Source organism: Vigna unguiculata, chromosome 7 (genome assembly GCF_037176805.1).
Source record: "Vigna unguiculata cultivar grain cowpea cultivar isolate G323 ecotype 2 chromosome 7, ASM3717680v1, whole genome shotgun sequence".
NCBI lineage: Eukaryota > Viridiplantae > Streptophyta > Magnoliopsida > Fabales > Fabaceae > Vigna > Vigna unguiculata.
The window spans coordinates 15,536,378-15,558,202 of NC_140798.1; the positions used below are offsets into that span (position 1 = coordinate 15,536,378).

At 40.5% G+C, this 21,825-nt stretch overlaps 1 pseudogene; it reads left to right on the top strand.

The window, feature by feature from the left end:
• Positions 1 to 8,485: 8,485 nt before the first annotated feature.
• Positions 8,486 to 21,825, top strand: part of LOC146884664 (uncharacterized) — a 29,723-nt pseudogene continuing 16,383 nt past the window's right edge.

The following is a 21,825-nucleotide window of genomic DNA, read 5'->3' on the forward strand; positions in this document are numbered from 1 at the left end:
GCAGCATGCAATGATGCAGCAGATGGAGGCTGCGAGGGTAGCTGCTGAGGATGCTCATCGGCAGCATATGGAGGCCTTCCGCCAGCTGGAGGAGAACAGGGCGGCTGCCCCTGTGTTTGGTCCGGAACCACGACCTACAGTCAGGGAGTGGAGCCTGGAGGACTTTCTGAAGCACCACCTGGCAAAGTTTGATGGGAAGACCAGTCCTGACGTCGCAGACCAATGGCTGAAGGACCTAGAGCGCATCTACGACGCCAAGGTGTGCCCTGCGGAGAACAGGTTGGCGTTTTCAGTTTATATGCTCATGGGGGAGGCAGAGCATTGGTGGAGCAGCACCAGATCCATCCTGGAGGAGAGGGATGAGCCAGTGACGTGGGAGACATTCAGGGAGAGGTTCCTCTCTGAGTATTTTCCAGACAGCATCCGGTACACCAAGGAGGTGGAGTTCCTCCAGTTGACGTAGGGAGGAAAGACTGTGACTAAGTACGCTGAGAGGTTCAAACACCTCAGCCGCTTTTATAACTTGCCACTTGACGAGGAGTGGAGATGCCGTAAGTTCGAGAATGGGCTTCGCGATGACATCCGCTTGACGTTAGCTCCCTTGTCCATCAAGGATTTCGCCGCTCTGGTGGAGAAGGCCAGGGTGATGGAGAAGATGAAGCGTGAGGTGGAAGGTCAGCGCCCACAATAGCCACAACCGCCTCAAAGGATCGGTGGACCATCTGGGTCCAGGCCCAGACATGAGGAGCGGAGGAGACCGTATGATAGACTCCACCATCAGCCTCATAGGTCTAGGAGCTTTTCTCCTCAGCCGGGCCGAGTTCGGTGTTATACATGTGGAGGACCCCACCCGAGGCACACTTGTCCACGCATGGAGGGTTACCGTAGGTGCAACAACTGTGGCAAGGAAGGCCATTTTGGGAAAGACTGTCCCAACCTTGCCAAGGCAACGACACGCCCTCCAGTTCAGACTCCCCATCAGCATCAGTGGAGGGACATAGGCAACAGGCCTCAGGCGACGGGCAAAGTCTATGCCATGACCGGAGCTGAGGCTGCTGGTTCAAGTAACCTTGTTATGGGTTATTGTGTGATTTCGGGGATGAGATGTTGTGTGTTATATGATTCTGGAGCGACACACTCTTTTGTGTCAAATGCATGTGTGAAACGGTTGGGTCTACCGGTGCGCGAGCTGCAATGTGAGCTTACGGTGTCTACTCCGGCGTCGGGTTTGGTCAGGACATCGTCCTTATGCGCTAGGTGCCCAGTGGAGGTAGAGGGATGCATGTACATGGTAAATCTAATATGCCTGCCTCTACAGGAGTTGGAGGCGATCTTAAGAATGGATTGACTCTACGCCAATCGCATTCTGATAGATTGTCGAGAGAAGAAGCTGTTTTTTCCCGACGCAGAGGAGCCTGAGTTGGTGCCTTCTCAGGGTGTTATGAAGGAACTACATGACGGTGCGTAGTGTTACATGGTCTTCACACATATGGAGGTGGAGAGAGGAGAGGCGACGTCAGTGATACCAATCGTCCAGGATTTTGGAGATGTATTCCCGGAGGAGGTTCCAGGATTGCCCCCCAGTAGAGAGGTAGAGTTTTCTATAGATCTAGTCCCAGGAATAGGTCCGGTCTCGATGGCCCCGTATCGTATGGCTCCAACAGAGTTGGTGGAGCTCAAGAAACAGATAGAAGATCTGATGGAGAAACAGTTCATCCGACCCAGCACTTCACCTTGGGGAGCACCAGTATTGTTGGTGAAGAAGAAAGATGGGAGTTCACATCTGTGTGTGGACTATATGCAACTGAATAAGATGACGATCAAGAATAAGTATCCGCTCCCGAGAATTGATGACTTGATGGATTAGTTGCATGGGTCATCAGTGTTCTCGAAGATAGATCTGCGATCGGGTTATCATCAGATTTTGGTAAAGGCTGATGATGTACAGAAGACAGCCTTCAGGTCGAGGTATGGCCACTATGAGTACGTGGTTATGCCGTTTGGCGTGACCAACGCTTCGGCGGTGTTCATGGACTACATGAACAGGATCTTCCGGCCTTTCCTAGATAAGTTTGTCGTAGTCTTAGTAGACGACATCCTTATCTACTCTAGGACTCAAGAGGAACATGCAGAACACCTAAGGTTGGTGCTTGGTGTTTTGAGAGAGAAGCAGCTGTATGCCAAGTTGTCCAAGTGTGAGTTCTGGATGGATGAAGTTCAGTTTTTGGGGCATGTGATATCCGCCCAAGGGATTGCAGTAGACCCAACAAAGGTCGAGGCAGTGGTAAAGTGGGAAAGTCTGAAGTCGGCCACAAAGATCAGGAGCTTTGTGGGGTTAACGGGATACTATAGGAGATTCATTGAGGGATTCTCCAAGATAGTGGCGCCTCTGACTTTGCTTACCCGGAAGGACCAACCCTTCACTTGGACGGATAAGTGTGAGGAGAGTTTCCAGGAACTGAAGAGGAGACTAACTAGTGCACCGATACTAGTGATTCCAGACGTGGGGAAGCCTTTTGAGGTCTTTTGTGATGCCTCTCGTCTTGGACTTGGTTGTGTCTTGATGCAAGAAAAGAAGGCAGTGGCGTATGCTTCACGACAGCTTAAGGTGCATGAGCGTAATTACCCCACTCATGACCTTGAGTTAGCAGCGATAGTATTTGCCTTGAAGATCTGGAGGCATTATCTTTATGGTGCTCAGTTTCGAGTGTTTAGCGACCACAAAAGTTTAAAGTACTTGTTTGATCAAAAGGAGCTGAACATGAGACAGAGGAGATGGATGGAATTCCTAAAGGACTATGACTTCGAGCTTCTATATCACCCGGGAAAGGCAAATGTGGTGGCAGATGCTCTGAGTAGGAAGACGGTACATACGACACATCTCATGATAAAAGAGGTAGAGCTACTAGAGAAGTTCAGAGACATGAGGATACAGGTGGAGTTGGGGTCCGAGTCCATTAGGTGTAGTACCCTTACTATATCTAGTGACTTCTTGGACTCGATCAGGGAGAGGCAGTTGTTGGATGCCAGTCTGAACAGGGTTAGACACTAACACAAAAAAGGCCTTTAACGTCACCCCAATAACGTCTGCCTAAAAAAAGCCCAACGTTAAAAATGCGCGGTGGCATTTTTGTAAATAACGAGACATTTTTAACGTCTGACGTGGAGCGGGCAGACGTTACTTAACGTCTGTTAAAAAATACCCCGACGTCACTCAAAAAAGGTTGTCGGCCCCCAGCTCAACAGACGTCCCTTGACGTCGGACCAGCGCGCGCCAGACGTCCCTTTACGTCGGCCCCTCCCACCCCCGACGTCACTTAACGTCGGCCATAACACCTCCGACGTTAAGTTTCAGTTTATCTCTGCGCGAAATGCAGAAACCCTCGCGCTGTTCATCGTTTCCGCGAGAGTTCCCGCCGGCGACGCCATTTCCGACCCCCTCCAGGTGAGTTTCGAAAGGTTTTCGCCATCAAACATGTTAGGGTTTGATTATGGGTTGATTTTACGCGTTTTGAACCGATTATTTTCCGTTTTCATCCCCATTTGCAAGCTTTGTTGTACGTGTAAGCACTGTGCCTGTACCCAGATTGAAATCCAGCCCAAACGAAAAATCTGACGCCCAATAGAGGTTGCTTGGGATGACATGAGTTGAGGACTTCAATGACACATTGAGAATCGAGATGTGGATGGTGAGTAGGGCAAAGCCGTCATTTCCGGCGGAGAGCAGGACGAGCTTCTCGTCGTAGAGGGATTCCGTGGAGGGGCAGGCGCTGGAGAGGCGGAACTCGCAGCCAAGGTCGAGAACGTGGAGGCGGAGGAGGTCGAGCGCGAAACGCGGTCGTTTTGGCTGGGAGCGGGAAAGCGTATGGAGGGTGGCGTGAGGAGGAGGAGGGAGCGGTGGTAGACGTCTGTGTTATCAGCCCCGACGTTGGATAACGTCGGACTCCCTAAAGACCGACGTCAAGTGACGTCTGCTATTTTTCCGACGTTATTTTGACGTCACCCGATACGACGTCGGTGTTTGGGCAGACGTCAAAGGTTGAAAATGTCGGACGTTAAAAGGCTTTTTTGTGTTAGTGAGAGAACAACTTGGATTAGAGGAAGCCAGAGATTTTGCTTTGAGTGATGATGGTATACTGAGGTTTCAGGGCAGAATCTGTGTACCTAATGATGCATAGGTGAGGAAGTTGATCCTTGAGGAAGGACACAAAAGTCGTCTTAGCTTGCATCCTAGCATGACTAAGATGCACCAGGACCTCAAGGAGACTTTCTGGTGGCAGGGGATGAAGAAGGATGTGGCACAGTTTGTATCCGCCTGTCTGACTTGTCAGAAGGCGAAGGTGGAGCACCAGAGACCCGGGGGAATCCTACAGCCTTTAGAGAACCAGTGTGGAAATGGGACAACATCTCCATGGACTTTGTGACTCATCTTCCACGGACTTTTAGAGGACATGACACCATCTGGGTGATAGTGGATCGGTTGACCAAGAGTGCACACTTTTTGGCGATGAACTTGAGGATGTCCATGGCCAAGTTGGCCCAACTGTACGTCAAAGAGATTGTGAGGTTGCATGGGGTACCTTCGAGCATAGTCTCCGACAGAGACCCACGGTTTACATCCTGGTTTTGGCAAACCTTACAGGAGGCATTGGGAACCAAGTTGACTATGAGCTCAGCTTATTACCCTCAGACCGATGGCCAGTCTGAGAGGACGATCCAGTCGTTAGAGGATTTATTGAGAACTTGCATTTTGGATCATTTGGGTGCTTGGGACGAGGTATTGCCTTTGATAGAGTTCACCTACAACAACAACTTTCATGCAAGCATTGGCATGGTGCCATACGAGGCTCTTTATGGCAGGAGGTGTAGGACCCTCTTTGCTGGTATCAGGATGGAGAAACGATGTTGGTTGGACCCGAGTTGTTAGAGCAGACCACCGAGAAGGTGAGGATGGTGAGAGATAGGATACAGGCATCTCAGAGTAGGCAGAAGGCCTATGCAGACCGTAGGAGGAGGCCCTTGGAGTTCGCAGCCGGCGATCATGTGTTCTTGAGGGTGACCCGAACCACTGGTGTGGGAAGGGCTCTCCGCTCAAGGAAACTCTCTTCTAAATTCCTTGGTCCGTATCAAATCATGAGGAGGATTGGACCGGTGGCTTATGAGATAGCTTTACCCCCGCAGTTGGCGAACCTTCATCCAGTGTTCCACGTCTCGCAGCTGAGGAAGTACGTGTTTGACCCAACTCATGTGTTAGAAGTCGAGGATATACAGATCAGGGAAGACCTCACCGTGGAAGTACCACCCATCGCTCTTGAGGATAGCAAGGTGGAGGAACACCGAGGAAAAACTGTCAGTCTTGTTAAAGTCATCTGGGATCGGAGGACGGGTGACTCAACTTGGGAGTTGGAGGAGGACATGAGAAAATCACATCCACATCTGTTTGTCTGGTGAGTCTTTATTTTCGAGGTCAAAAATTTTCTTGTTGGGGAGAATGTAAAGCCCCTTTTTATTTTTGCCATCTTAATCTTTAGGGCTGCCCTGCAACAGTGGGCCTAAAGGCTGGCCCATGATATAAGAACCCTTCGTGTTGCCCTAATTACACATTTTCATTTACTTTCAGAAAACCAGCTGTCACCCCCTTGCTCTCACAAGACGCTCTGCTAGGGTTAGGGTTCTGCCGTCTCCGAGCTAGTTCGAAGTTGTTTTCCTACTCCATGTAAGTGTTGTGGCTAGCCCATACTCGTCTCTGTTGTTCATTTCGTTCTTTTCCCAGCTAGGGTTCCTAGTGACCATATCGTGCTTCTGTTCCGCTATCTTTTCAGCTCTTCCGTTCGCTCCTTGAGTTGCTGTGCTCGTGTGTTCGGAATAAAGGGAGTGTCGGGTCTTTGCTAGCTTATTCCCAAGTAAGGGAAGCTAGAACCCTATTGTATGGTGCAATGTTGTTAGTTTTGATGGTGTCCTGTAATTTTCGTGTTTATATGTGTCTGTGAGTGTATGGCATGATTGGTGTTGTTGTTTGGGCATGAACTGTGTTGAGGACAGTGAAGAACAGTGGCGAGACCAGTTAATCTTGCCCAAGCGAGCCAGTCTCGCCTATGCGAGATGAATAGGGAGCTCGCCTAGGACTTTTGCGCGAAAGGTCGCCCAGGCGACCAGCTCGGCTTTTTGAGCGAGCGAGCATCTCGCCCAGGCGAGAGGGGTCTCGCCTAAGCGAGATCCCGCATGTGCTCCTGCTTCTCTTTTGAGCCCTCGCCTAGGCGAAGGGGGCTCTCCTGAGCTAGCACGTCTCGCCTGAGCGAGACCCTTCAGCCTGAGTGAGGGGTTGGACGAGGCAGTACGCTGTTTGGGTGTTGGTTTATTCTTGGATGATTAATATTGGTTTGGGTGTGAATTGTGTGATGAGAAACATGTATATAATGTAGTATTATGTATGCTTGGCATGAATCATGAGTTGTGGATGATGGAGCTAGTATAAAAGTTGGCATGTGAACTAAGTGAGTTGGTTATTGTTAAAGTGGCATGAAAATGAGATGAGGTGAGAACCTATGAGCATGAATGGTTATGAAGAATTGAAATGGGTTGGGCCTGGAACATGAAAGGCGTTGACTTTAAAGGTCGGCAAAATTAACGTATACGTGCATGGTGAGTATTGTTTGGCTATGTGATTATGTTTTGTATGTGTCAGTGCATAATTCCTTGGGGTCTCTAGGTGAGGCTTTCAGGGTCGCGCTTTAGTGGTCGGGACATAATTCCATGGCCCCTGTTAGTGGGTGTTCATGGTGGTGCCCCATATGTATGACTAGGTAAGGATTCAAGTTAAGGTTGCATCCTGACACTCTAAGGAGCCAATTAGTCTCACTTGGGGTGGACTGACTCATGTGGTAAGAGTAGCAGGAGGCTTGAAATTCATTAAGGACTAACCTTGTGGTGAGGGAAAATTGATTCATCATAACACTTGTAACACATAGCTAAGGATCGAGTAGCTCGGGAGTGAGCAGAGCTATCCACCACAAGTGCAAGCATCCGCTGAATCCGACCAAGTTATACGAATCCGGATGAGTCGAGTCGAGTCGTAGTGTATTGATTGAGAGTCATAACATGATTGGTTGATGTTTGGATATTGAATGACGAGAAATATATTTTGATTGTATGATAAAAATGTTGTTGGCTCTAGCTTACCCTGTGTATTGTATGGTTGTCTTGTATGTGGTTCTTCTTTCTTGCGATGATCATCAATTTAATTGATGGGAGCAGATGGGCGAGGTTCCAGAAGTCAGCATGGAAGTGGAGATTCTGCTGCATAGTCTGCATGGACTAGTTGTTATTTCTGCATGAGTTCATTTAGGGTTGCGACCCATGTATCTGTTTGTCCTTAGTTTTATGCACTCTGGTTAACTTTTCCTCTAGTTTCTTTTGGGCATCGTGGTGTGCCATGGGTTGTATGGAGTTGATCCCAGACCGCGTTTTTATGTTATCTTTATCGTGACATTCCTTTAATTTCACGTACTTAATTAAATGGGGTGTTACAAACAACATGATATCAGATTCTAAGAATGGCTAAAAGCAAAGCACCTTTCTCTTTCATCTTTTTTAATTTCTTTCATTGTTGAGGAAATAAAGCTTCTTCACTCGACGTCAATCTTCTACCTACTCTCAATTATGTGTTTTGGAAATTTCAATGAAAAGGGAAACTTACATTTACATTATGGCCAGATGATCATAGCTTATTGGCTTCTTCCTACTCATCTCATTAACTATTACCATTCCAAGTTTCAACTTTGACAAGTTTTCTAAATTGGAGAGAGGGGTTTCACATTACATTCCTTAGAATATTTCAAATAGTGAGATTCAACTTCAGTTGGTTTGTGTCCTTAGAATGAGAAGTTCTGAGACTTGATGACTTTCATTTCTTTGGTTTCAAAGTTCACTAACACACACTAGAACTACAAGAACAATCTTCAAAGGTTTTTATGGGATTTTCTGGTGTTTTGGAGTGTTAAATTTATTTCAAGAGAAATTATCTTAATTTTGACACTTCAACCATCACTTGAAATTTTGTGCATTCAATAGAGTTAAATTCCACTCTACAATATCAGCCATGGAGTTAATTATTCGATATCATAGTTTAATCTTACAACACGCAACCCCTCCCAAATGCCTTTAATTCTGTGCATTACTTTAGTGGTTCACTTTTAAGGTAATAATTTTCTCTCACCCATCTATTTTGAATCTCCATGGTTCGTTTATTATTTTCTTTTAGTTGATTCATAAGGATTCCTATTTATTTTAAGAAATTGGCGAGTAGAAGAATTTGGCTTTTCTCATTGTTTAGTAATTTAGCTTGTGAATTTTGTCCTTCTTTATCTCATATGTCCTTCTCTTTCGTCACTTTCTTTTCTTCTGTTCCATATAACCCTCTTTAACATCTCTATTTTTAAGATTGAGGTTAATTTTTTATCTACTATAAAATTAAAACATTGTCTATAAATTAATTTCAGTTGCATAAATTAGTATCTCCAAATTCTTTCATCTTAATTAAATTTTAGTTGTGGAATTATGATGTCTACTATCAATAAAAACTGTTGTTCAACTATTTGAGAGATTCTTTTGTTCTATCTTCATTAGTGAGTTATATAGCTTGTGCTCATAGAATTTTTGTTACTTAGAATTCCTTTGTGTGAACCGTTCCAAAGTCAAATGAGTTGTTATGTTATATTAAATGGTGGTAGTGTTGAGTTCACAGATTGGACTACGTGTTTGGCTGTTTCCACTCTCTAACCAAAAGCAGTGGTGTTAATTTATACACACAATAATGGATGAGAGTTGGATAAATTGTTTACGCACAACAAATGAATATGAGAATGGAGTATAAGAATTTCTTGAATTTGCAAATATGAATGTTCCAGATAATAATGGAAAATTCTATTGCTTGTGTGTTAATTGTTTGAATGAGAGAAAACTACCAACTGACGTTATTAAGGAGCATGTTCTTTGTGATGGTTTCTTAAAGAGCTACACAAAGTGGATATGGCATGGTGAATTAATAGACATGCCAAGTGTAGATGTGTCTGAAGCAAAAGAAGTTGATTTAGAGATGGATGATCGAATGGAGGAAATGATTCGTGATATTGGACATGATTCCTTTCAACGTGCGAATGTGTATGACAATTTGTGCAATGACACAGAAAAACCTCTGTACGCAGAATGCACTAAGTATACTCGATTGTCAACGGTATTAAAATTGTTCAATGTGAAGGCAAGAAATGGGTTGACTTATAAAAGCTTCACGGAATTACTTGAGTTGTTGAGTGACATGCTTCCTAAAGGTAACACGTTGCCAACACGCAATTATGATGCGAAGAAGATATTATGTCCGATGGGTATGGAGGATAAAAAAAAATCATGCATGCCCAAATGATTGTGTCTTGTACAGGAAGGAGTTAGCCATGTTACATCAATGTCCACAATGTGGGGTGTCACGATACAAATAAAAACATAGTGAGTTTGAATCTGATAGTAAGGGTCCTTCGGTAAAAGTTTTGTGGTATCTTCTTGTAGTTCCACGATTGAAACATTTATTTAGCAATGCAAATGATGCAAAACTCATGAGATGGCATGCAAATGGATGTACAACAGATGACCATTTGAGACATCCGGTAGATGGTTTGCAATGGAAGAAAATTGATTCCATGTTCCTAAATTTCTCCAATGATTCAAGGAACATTAGATTTGGACTTGCTACAGATGGAATGAATCCATATGCTAAATGTTAGTTTTGAAATGGTTGAAAAGCTAAGAAGGGGGGGGGGGGGTTGAATTGGCTAGTTAAAAATTTAGGCTATCTTTGAAAGCTAAAAATCACCTTTAATTGAATCAAATAGATCACCAAGTTAGGATGCAACAATACTGAACTATACACCTTCAATCGATCAAAAACAGAGTTAACAGATTGATTTTACTAAACAAATTCTTTTATGGTATAATCAATTGATTGAAACTGAAAAATAGTCGACTGAAATACTAGGATAAATGCGAATTTGAATTTTAAACCAGAAACAATGCTCAAGAATAATCAAGACCAATTCCAAATGATTATACAAAAATGATCAATGCTGCAGATGCCATGAAAACATGCAAGAACATGAAAAAGATGATTAAAGCACAAGTTCTTGAAACTTTAAAATGAAAATGTAAGAGAGAAAGGTTAGAGAAGAGAGGACACCACGAGATTTTATACTGGTTCACTCAAACATGAGCTACATCTAGTTTGTCAAGGCAACCTTAGCTTGAATTTGCACTATTTCAAAAGGTTTACAAAGTATCCACCCTTACACTTCCAAAATATGCAAAAACACCATAAAAGACTCTTGAATCACACAAGAATCACACCAACACAGCAAGAACCTTCTTGTAGACCTGGAAAACTACCAGGCACACACACAAAGCTTGAGAAAGATCAAACCTCAGTGGTAGCACAACCTAGCCTACCACAAACCACTTTCTCTAAGCTTCAAACCAAGCCAAAAGCTCCAAGAATTGATCCAAGATCAATCTTCAACATATGATCACGAAGGAGAGAGTTTCCACAAGTTTCTAGAACAAAATCGTGCTCTAAAATGATCAACATACATCTCTTTCGAAAATCACATCTTTTATAGTCAAACTATTACGAAATTCAACAGGTGGATTTTCAAATCAATCAGTTGATTTCACTTGACTTAAGTGAAATCAGTCGATTAAAAACTAAATCAACTAATTGAATTTGTTGTAGTTTAAGACTACTGCAGCCAACCTTTTAATCTGTTAAAAAGCCATTCAACAGATTAAAAGAGACATTTTAACCTGTTGAAAAACCATTCAATAGATTAAGAAAAAAATAAAGACCAAACTACATCTAATTAATGCTATAAGGTCTACAACATGAATTACAAACTACAAATACACTTTCTAATTGATGTAACTACATGGAGAGCACACGTTCCAGCCTTGATCACCATGGATATCATCAAATCTCCTTTCCTTCATCAATGTAGGCTTCATTCCAATGGTAATGGCTTCAAGATAGTTCAAAAAAGCTTCATTCAATCTTCATCAAATCTACAAGAAGCAAACCACCTTGGCTTCTCATGTCAATAATCTCCCCCTAATTTGATGAAGCCAACCTCTATTTCCTTTCATCTATCTTCTTCTATCTTTCATTGCAAATGCTTCCATTTGTTGGATACCAATTGATGAAGTGATACCTTAGCTTGAAGCTTGTGAACCTGAAAAACATTTACAGTAGCAATACACACAAACTAGCAAGTATACAAATGTGATCATGCTCCCCCTATCAATAATATGGATTCAAATTCAGATTTGATTATTGATTCCAATTTAATGCTTAGTTTAATGTGATCAATTATCCATTTTCCAATTTTTCTAATTTTTCTCCCCCTTTGGATTCATCAAAGAGAACAAATGCATAAAGATAACAAGCATTGCATATCATTTGATTAATACTGGAAGAGAATACAACCAACAGAAACTGAAAACAGAAAACAAATGCATAAAGCTAAACAACCACCACACTCAGTCATCCTGAGGATCATTTCTGGTCTGGAATGAGTGGAACATATCATGGATGTCATGGATTTGGCCATCCAATGCATTGAATCTCTCATTGCAAAAGTTGTGATGTTCATGTTGAGACACATTGAGCTCATGCAGCTGGTTCAACACCATCCTCTCAAAATGTGAGTACACAGGACCTCTATTCTCTGGAGGGTTGTAGGGAATCAAGTCCATAGGTCCAACAGTTGGTTCTTCCTCTTGATTTGCACCACTTGGACCGAATTCATGGTCATGTGCACTACCAACAACAGCTCCAGCAGTTGTCCATCCATTTCTCACCTTGATAGAGCCCATTTTGTGCAGATTTTGGTTCGAGTTATGATTCAATAGTCCAGTTGACTCCTCTAACTCATCCTCTACATCAATACCAAAGTATTCAATGAATTTAGACACCAAAACCACATATGGAAGCCTAAAATCCGTGAGCCTCTTGGCCTTGTGATGAGGCTCCTCCGTCGCGGTATCGCCGGAAAAGCTCTCCCAATCGGCATTCCACCGATTGAATCTCGTAGAGAGCAAGGGAAAACACAGCGGAATGAGGATTTATGGTGTTTAAGCTCGGTTCGCTTTGGTTTCTCACTGGTTTGGGGGATCCCAAATAGGTAACGACCTAAACTAGGATTTATGGTGAGCTGATGAAAGGCGGGAGTGTTCTCTACCGAATATTCTCATTCATCAAAGCTGTATTACAATAAGGTTGGCTTGCCTTTTATAACTGAAGGCAACCGGGAAAGGGAGAAGAAGAAATGCCGTCTAACAGAGTTTCCTAACGGCAAAGATATGAGGTTAACCCTAAGTGATTGGTAAGGAAAACGTGATGGTGGAGGAAAGGAAACCTAGCAAAGAGGTGCAGCCAAAGGACCAACGGAACCCTAGTAGAGGGTTACTTCGCATGAGTGAATGTTGATGTATTTGTGATGCTTCAACGTGAAAGCAAATGGGCTGTTGATAAAAGCCCATCAAGAGGGGTGTGAAAACGCGTGAAGGAAGAATCTCGTGTTGACAGCAAGAGATGGTTGTGAGTGAAAAGCATGTGGTGGATAGATGCGGACTTTGGTTAGGCATGAAGGCAGAACCCTAATGGCGCTCCAACGCAAAACAAAGGTGGAAAAGGTTTGGCTGGGTGGAGGCTGAACGAGTGATTCGCGTGAATGGCGATGCGCGAAAGAAACCTAGCTTGACACTCGTGATGTGTGGCTCGCATCCCTCTAATAAGCAGATAGGCTAGACTTAATTGATGGCCCAAAACAGATGTTGCTAACTCTCTGGTCACGGTTGCAAAAGAAGATTGGAGACACTGCTTGATGTGATTGGGCTGCTACATGCAGAAGGCCCAATTGACGCTGTTGTTTGAAGAAGATATTGGCTGCAGCGTGGAGATGTGAAGGAGGAGTTGGGCCGTAGGCCCAATACTAATAGGAAGGTTTTGAAAATGTCTACAATTAACAAAACAAACCAAATTAGATCACTTATTTAATTTAAAAAAAATAATAGAAAATAAAAGAAATTAAAAGAAATTAAAAAGATTGAGCCCAAGCGTTGGCCCATTGCTATAAGCCTTATTGGGGTCACATCATCTTGAGCATGTGATCATGAAACACATAGATCCAATCCACTTGAATGTTGTGTTGAGGAAGATGAAATAAGGAAATGAGATGGAGAACAAAAATTTTGAGAAGAAAACAGAACAAAAGATTGAATGAAAAAGTGAGTAGAGTTTAAAGATGGAAAAACTTTGTTTGAAAATGGGATCTTCATGTAAGGAATTGATGAAGAATATTGATCACCAAATCCCTAACACAGAGTCCTTTTTGCTCTTTTGAAATGCACTTTAACTCTACCACTTGTGATTGTATTTCAAAATTACTCTCTTGTTTTATTTTCTCCCTGTCCTCTAATTCTTTTCTCTTATTCTCATCTTTTGTTTTTCTTAGACTCTCCTCTCTAGCCTTTTCTTCTTCCTTTCTTTTTTTCTTCTCTTTTATCTCTTTTTCCTCTTGTTCTTTTTGAGCACAAAACTTCGCAAGCTCTTCTTTTTCTTGCTTCTTTTGAAACTCTCGAAGCTTTTGATGTTTAGCTTGCTCTCTCTTGTATTTTTCTTTTTTTCTTTGTTCACTCAAGAGCAAGTCTAAATTGTGCTTAAAATCTTTTTCTAGTCTAGAAAACTTAGCAATGTTTTGGATGAAGTCTTCTATCCTTGCTTGTTGTTCTTTAGTGATCCTAAATGAAGGGGGTATGAAATGTTTCCATATGCATGTTTTTAATTCATAAAATGTATTGATGCATGATATTCTCCCCATTTTCACATTATATTGCCTCTCTTGCCACCAATCAAATGCACGTCCTACGAACCTAGATGTAACATGTCTAAGAATGTCTAAATGAATATATTTACTAAACAAAGGTTGCACCAATTTCTCAGTATCCCACATCCAATCTTTAAATGATATTGGTCCTATATCTTCCCCAAAGAATGGAATGGCACTATGAATGGTTTGATGCAACTCATGACTACCATTATGCCTACCTAAATGCACACTATTATGCCTATCTAAATGCACACTATTATGCCTATCTACATGCATTCGGCTAGAAAAAGAAAAACTCATTTTGAAACACTTTTGACAAATTTTTTTTTCACAAAGTTGATGAGTTTCTAAAGAGAAAGTAGTGGAAAAGAATTCTAGAGATACTCCCAGGAAAGAGAGGTGAGTCACATGGACAAGCTTAGGAACCAAGCCTTTCCTAGCCAGAGATCTCTAAAATGCTTTCACAAAATTTCTCAATAAAAATACAAATGAAACAAATTGTGTGAAAAACAAATTGACAAGGTGTGTGAAGAAAGTGAAAACTTAAAGACCAAAAGAAGGTCAACTAGGTGTTAAACAGATGGCACCTAGATATCACGGTGACCTAAAACATAAATGGCAAACACAAAGCACACAAAACCTGGATATTAAAAGCATAAAACAAAAAACATAAAAGCGAAAAACATAAACTAGACGAAAATCCTAAGTGAAAATTCAAGTGGCCTTTGAAACCCCTTGAACCTCACACTAAACGCTTAAACTATTACAAACTTGCTAAGGATGGGATTGCTCTAAAGCATTTTCCCACCTAAGCCAAATGAAAGGAAAACACTGAAATCTAAAAGAAAATTTACACAAAATCCCGTGACATGAAAACAGAAATGACAAAATAAAAGAAAGCTATGCTATGTCTCTCTCTCGGTCAGCCTCCAAATAAGTCTCCCTCAAGTGTCTTCCACTTTTATGGTCTCAAGTCCCAGCTCACTCCTATGAATCTCTCGGCAATGTACCTCCCAACAGGTTCACTCAACACTCCACCTTCAAGAAGAGGCTTTACCTACAAGGATTTCCAAAACAGTGAGTTGGAAGCAAAGTGAACCAAGAGCATGCACAATCTTCCACATAAGAATAACAAAGCAGAAAGCAATAAAAGTTCAAATGAAAGAATGGGACAGCATCAATTGAAAGATTTAAGAGACAAACTCAAGGATAGCCAATAAAGACAACCAAGAAAAACAAGCTAACCAATAAAGAAGACACACAAAAGGAACCTAAAGAAGGTGTCTAGACAAGATGAACAAAAACCAAACTCAAAGAAAGACTCAAAACAAGTTGAATCAAGAGCACATGCACATTGTATTAGAAAGTAATGGTGAATACAAAATCGTGAACTATTTTGTATTTGGATGCACTCTTTCTCTTCACTCAAATGAGTCAATGCAGAATTTCAATCATAGTCTTATCCACAAATTTTCTTTTCAACTCACAAATTTTCTTTTCAACTCACAGATTTTCTTTTCAACTCACAGAGCACATGTGCAACTATTGTTTTAAAGCACGGTTCACTTCAAAGCAGTTATCCAATTCCATTCAAATGGTCAATGGCATATGACAAAGACAAATGATTCAACTCAAAAATAATGATGAAAACACATACAGGACAAATAGAAAAGGTTCGACCAGTGCAGAACAAAACAAAATCAATATGCAGCAGATTTGAATCAATCATCAACACAGATTACAGAAGGTGCAGCAGCTTATGTCATTTGACAATCTCAAAATCTGAACATGTGTGAACAAAGAAACCAGTAGCAGACAATTAAAGTAAGAGCACCAGAAATTGTGGAGACAACTAGCGAGTCAGGCCATAACAAAGGCACTCAAGAGTAAATGAAACTTGATACCACTACTGCATTGAATTGGACCAGACAAACAGAAAACTAAAACAGTTTTAATATCAATAGACTGACAAAACAACAACTGCAAAGCAAATCCAGACCAGACAACTGACTGCATGAAACAAGGTCAATAGTGTAATAACACAGATAGATGCAACAAATTTTTAAAACACTGATGTTGGCCAAAGTAGTCATAGACTATGAGAATCATAGCACCACAAAGTAGCTACTGCAGAGAAACAAAGTAATCAATCTGCAAAACTCACAACTAAGGCCACGGTCAGTGCACACATATGTGATCTAAATGACTAAATTTGCCAATACAATCAAGTCAAAAATGAAGTTGCAGATACATGTCAAAAACACCATACACTAGGCTAATCACAGAGACAAGAATAGTGATATAGCAAACAAACGAAAAAATAGAGACAGTTTTAAACTGGAATCAAGTAGTAGATACTGTGAAAATATTTATAAAACTGCTCCAAAAGCGACTAACTGGCCAGGCACTGATTCAAGAAACTAGAATGCACAAAAACAAGGTGCTACCATAGCCTATGCTTTCAGCTAAACCAGAACCTCATGAGTACTATGAACACATCCAGATTTGAATAACTTAAATGCAGTTTGGTAGCAACAATCATTGGCCAACACTTAGTTCAATATCAGACGAACATCAAATTGAATCAAGAGACAACTTAGAAACAAATAAATTGGCAACAGAAAACACATAGAAACAGGATTTGCAGATTATTTGTTCATGATCTAAGAACAAATCAGAATTCAACAAAACATATACTAACAGAAACTAATGATTTAAACACAAAAAAAGGAACTGAAAGAGATACAAATCAGTGAACAAAACACAAAACAGGGACAACATCTATAGAGTTGAGGACATATAAAACGAATTATCAAAAATTAAGACAAAACCACGAGATTATACAATTTAAAGCTAGGTAAAAAAAATTGAAAAACCTAATTGACATGCATTTGAATCGGCAGATTAGGAAGCTTGTGACAATGCATTAATCAGTATTGATCCAAGACAATCATAACAAGTATTTTGAATCAATTTTAGCATGAAAAATATTAGCACAGATGAACAACAGAGACGCACAACTCAATCAAGCCAGAACAAGACGAAATCGAACAAAAAAAATTGAAGAAATAACAACAAAGAGAAAAATGAAGAACACTTATCTCGCGACAATGCCGAGAACCGAGTGGCTCTGATTACCACTTGATGAGGCTCCTCTGTCGCGGTATCGCCGGAAAAGCTCTCCCAATCGGTGTTCCACCGATTGAATCTCGTAGAGAGCGAGGGAAAATGCAGCGGAATGAGGATTTATGGTGTTTAAGCTCGGTTCGCTTTGGTTTCTCACTGGTTTGGGGGATCCCGAATAGGTAACGACCTAAACTAGGATTTATGGTGAGCTGATGAAAGGCGGGAGTGTTCTCTACCTGCTTGATGTGATTGGGCTGCTACATGCAGAAGGCCCAATTGACGCTGTTGTTTGAAGAAGATATTGGCTGCAGCGTGGAGATGTGAAGGAGGAGTTGGGCCGTAGGCCCAATACTAATAGGAAGGTTTTGAAAATGTCTACAATTAACAAAACAAACCAAATTAGATCACTTATTTAATTAAAAAAAAAATAACAGAAAATAAAAGAAATTAAAAGAAATTAAAAAGATTGGACCCAGGCGTTGGCCCATTGCTATAAGTCTTATTGGGGTCACATCATCTTGAGCATGTGATCATGAAACACATAGATCCAATCCACTTGAATGTTGTGTTGAATGCAATACATGAGTATCAAATCTCCCTCAGTCAATGTTGAATGGTTGGTACCACGTGGAATAAGGATTTTTGTGACAATCATACCAAGTAACCTTTGATCCGACCACCAACATGGAAGTGTTTGATTTCAGCAATAGGATTTCTCAAGCATTGGCCATAGTATTGCATCTTGTTGAATTATGGAACAACCCCAATTTCACCTTTTCTCACTTGCACACCCCTTGGTTTGAGTCCAACCATATATTTCCAAGCTCTCTTGTTGATCTCCATTTGAACACCCTTAATGCTGGACAGTAGGACATCATTTTTGAACTCTAAGTTAGTGAAAAACACCTTCACCAAGTCTGGATAGATTTTCCCTGAAAGTTCAAGGAATGACTTCAACTTTTGATGCTTTAGTTGTTGGAATAGGCTCTCAAAGCCTTCAGCCCTTAGCCATGAGAACCTCAGCACCTTAGGAATGCTGATCTGCTTCCTATTCATCTCAATGAGGAACACTTGAATGTTGTCCTCATGATCCTCAAACCATGCTTCAATTCTTCCATGGCTTTCATGATTTGGAGACCTTAGGGTAGGAGGAGTGCACTGCTCATCATCAGATTGGATAGCTCTTTGGGAACGACGAGGCATGATGAGTGTTGGTATGGCTGTTTCTAAGAGATGTATGATGCAAATGCAACAATACAAGTGCAATATTTATAATTCAATAAGCTAATTTTCAGAAACAATTGATTAAATGGTGCAAATTTTTTTAATTAATTCGTTTTAGGTTATCCAAATCAATTTAATGCAGTCCAAAATAGTATCTCATGCATTCATGATGTTTTCAATGTGTTTTTATGAGAGAATCAATCAGTTCAGATCATGTGAGCTATATGCACATTGAAATTGTACGCAAGAATGCTTTTTACAGTCTAACAATTTTGTAAAAGTAACACATGGCTGATGAAATGGGCAGTTAGGAGCAGATAGTACCTAACAAAAAGATGTTTTCTTTGACTGAGTCAGCTTAACAATTTAATTCGTGAGTAAAAGCACAATTTAAGTAAAATCAACACGTTGAAAAATAGAATCAGTCGACTAAAACAACATCAAAGCATCAGAGATTAAAAACAGAATCTGGTTAAGTGAAATCAGCTGACTGATTTTGAAAATCAATCAATTGAAAATCGTGAAATTGAACTTTATTTTTCCAGATTCAGTTTAATGAAATCAACATACTGAATTGTGAAATTAGCAGATTAAAAATCATAGCAAATAAATTTTTCAGCATTCAGAAGCAGTTTAAGTGAAATAAACATGTTGAAATACAGAATCAGCAGGTAGACAGATCATGAATTATGCAAACAGAGGCAGATTTAAGTGAATTCAACATGTTGAAATGCAAAATCAACAGGTTGACTATGACAATTTTTAATTTTTGCATACAACAGCAGATTTTGCATGAGTACATAAGATTAACATGCTGCAAACACATCAGGCCACATTCTTGATGTCTAAAATGCCTAGTTCAGTTCTTAGCTTGTTAAACCTATCTCTAGCCAATGGTTTTGTAAACAAATCCGCCAATTGATTATCAGTTTTAACAAATTTGATTTCACAATCTCCCTTTTGAACATGATCACGAATGAAATGATGCCTAATCTCTATATGCTTGGTTTTAGAATGTTGTATTGAATTCTTGGTTAAGTTGATTGCACTAGTATTATAACAATACAAAGGTACCTTGCTTAGCCTTACACCATAGTCCAAAAGTTGATGTTTCAACTATATGATTTATGCACAGCCATGTCCAGCAGCAATATATTCAGCTTCAGTTGTGGAAATGGCAAGTACCACTTGTGCTTTTCCTATCCAATTTGCACCCTGCATAGTCTGAATCTGAAAAGCCACTAAGAGATATGTTAGAATCACATGGATACCATAAACCAACATTGGTTGTTCCTTTGAGGTACTTTAGAATTCTTTTTGCAGCCTTAAAGTGTGATTCCTTTGGATTTGCTTGAAATCTAGCACGTAAGCATACTCCAAATTGAATATCTGGCCTACTTGCTGTAAGATAGAGCAAAGACCCAATCAGCCCTCTATATTTGGTTGAATCCACTGGTTGGCCAGCCTCATCTGCATCCATAAGACAATTTATTACAATTGGAGTGGCAACTTCCGTGCAATCCTCCATTTTGAACTTTTTTAACAAGTCAAAACAATATTTTGATTGATTTAAAAATGTTCCATGCTTGAGTTGCTTGACTTGTAGCTCTAGAAAGTAGGTAAGCTCACCCATAATGGACATCTCAAATTCTCCCTGCATAGCTGCAACAAACTCTTCACACAATGTGTTGTTATTTGAACCAAAGATGATATCATCAACATACACTTGAACAAGTATAACATCATTTTCATGTTTTCTAATGAAGAGTGTTTTATCCACTACACCTCTAACATAACCTTTTGATAAGAGAAAATTGCTTAGCCTTTCATACCATTGTCTTGGTGCTTGTTTCAAACCATATAAGGCCCTTTTTCAATTTGAAAACATGGTTAGGATAGAGATGATCCTCAAATCCAGGAGGTTGTGTGATAATGCTGTCGTTGACGCGATCAAATTAATACCACTAAACTATAGCAATGTCAGTATTGCTAAGATAGTAGTCAACAAAATAGATAGGGTAAAGTAACCCAAAGTCGTCTCCCAATGAACACGGAATTGTTTTTTAACAAATTAGTTCTTATAAAATCTATACAAAAGAGTTAGTCTAATAAAATAATAAAATATAAGAGAATTAAGATAAACAAGAAAGAAATAGAAAAGATAAAAAGAGTTAAAAACAATTGTAAAGAAAATAGATTGATTTCATTACTTTTTCAAAATAGATTCATCATTGGTTATCTAAAGATTATTGCTCAATTAATTATTGTTGTAGATTTACAAATTAATCAATGTAAAGTCTCAATTAATTTGTTGGGGTTCTCACTTTTAACCAAAGTACAGTCTCAATTAAAAGTGAGAACTTTTAGATTATCCACAGTAAATTCTACCAAAGTACAGTCTCAATCAAATTTTACTATGCCTAATCATGTCTATTCTTTTATCTCCTCACCAAATAATAAAAAGAACAAAGAAATTAATTGATCTAACCTCAGAATCCAATTAAGAAATTACAATGGCATCAACCTAAGAAGTTTAGAACTCCATGAATGCAAAATAAAAATAGAAGAATGGATAGAGAGAAAGGAAACGAAATTAGGCCACCCTAAGGGTCCCAAAACTCCGAAGTCCCAAGCTTCCTCTCTTCTGCTTCTCCCTTTGTCTCTTTATATAGGATTTGGGCTGGGCTTTTCGGTTGGTGAAACCTCTCAAATATCTTTTAAAATAAAGATAAAGATAAATATTCAAAGATATTTGGAGAGATCTAGACTATTTAACAAATATAGTTTGGTTAATAATTTATGATATAATTAAATAAATTAATTATTTAGAGATATCTGATAAATTATTAACAAATAAGGTTTGCATTAATTTTCTCAATAAGCCATTTTTAATCTTGTAGTTCAAATTTGCAGAGACATCCAAAAATATCAATATTTGCAGTTAAACCTCTCTCATTTGATCAGTCTTTGACCATATTTAAACATTTAACCATAGTTGACTGTTTGACCAGTTTGATTGTGCAATAGCGGACTAACATGTGGTATAGTGCACTTTCTTTCTCCAGAATTAGGGTTTTCGCCTCCTTTAGGTTTCTACTATGTTTCAAGGTTTCCATCTCCATCATGGATTGTGACTGACGGTGGTGCTCATCCATTGTCATGCTACTGCTGCTGGTGCTGCTGGTGCTGCTGGTTCACGTTTTCTGGCGACGCTGCAATGGTTAGCTCACGGTGCAGATGCAGAAATGGTGGTGATGGTGTGCTACTGCAGCGTGAACGAAGAGGCTGCTGCTATGGAGGCTGCAGGTGCGAACGACGCGAGAAGATGGTGAATTTGCTGCAATGGTGATGAATAAGTGCGGTGGTGGTGGCTTCTGCTGCTGCTGTATTCCGGCGACTTGGCTGCTCGAACAGGTGCAGAGATGCAATTGTGACAACGTGAGGTCCAAATGCAAATAGGTGCAGTAATGGCGTAGAGAGGAAGGAGGAAGCTGCGGTGGCGCGTTGCTTCTGCAATGGTTGCTAGTGTTGTTGTTTGCATTGCAGGTTCGCT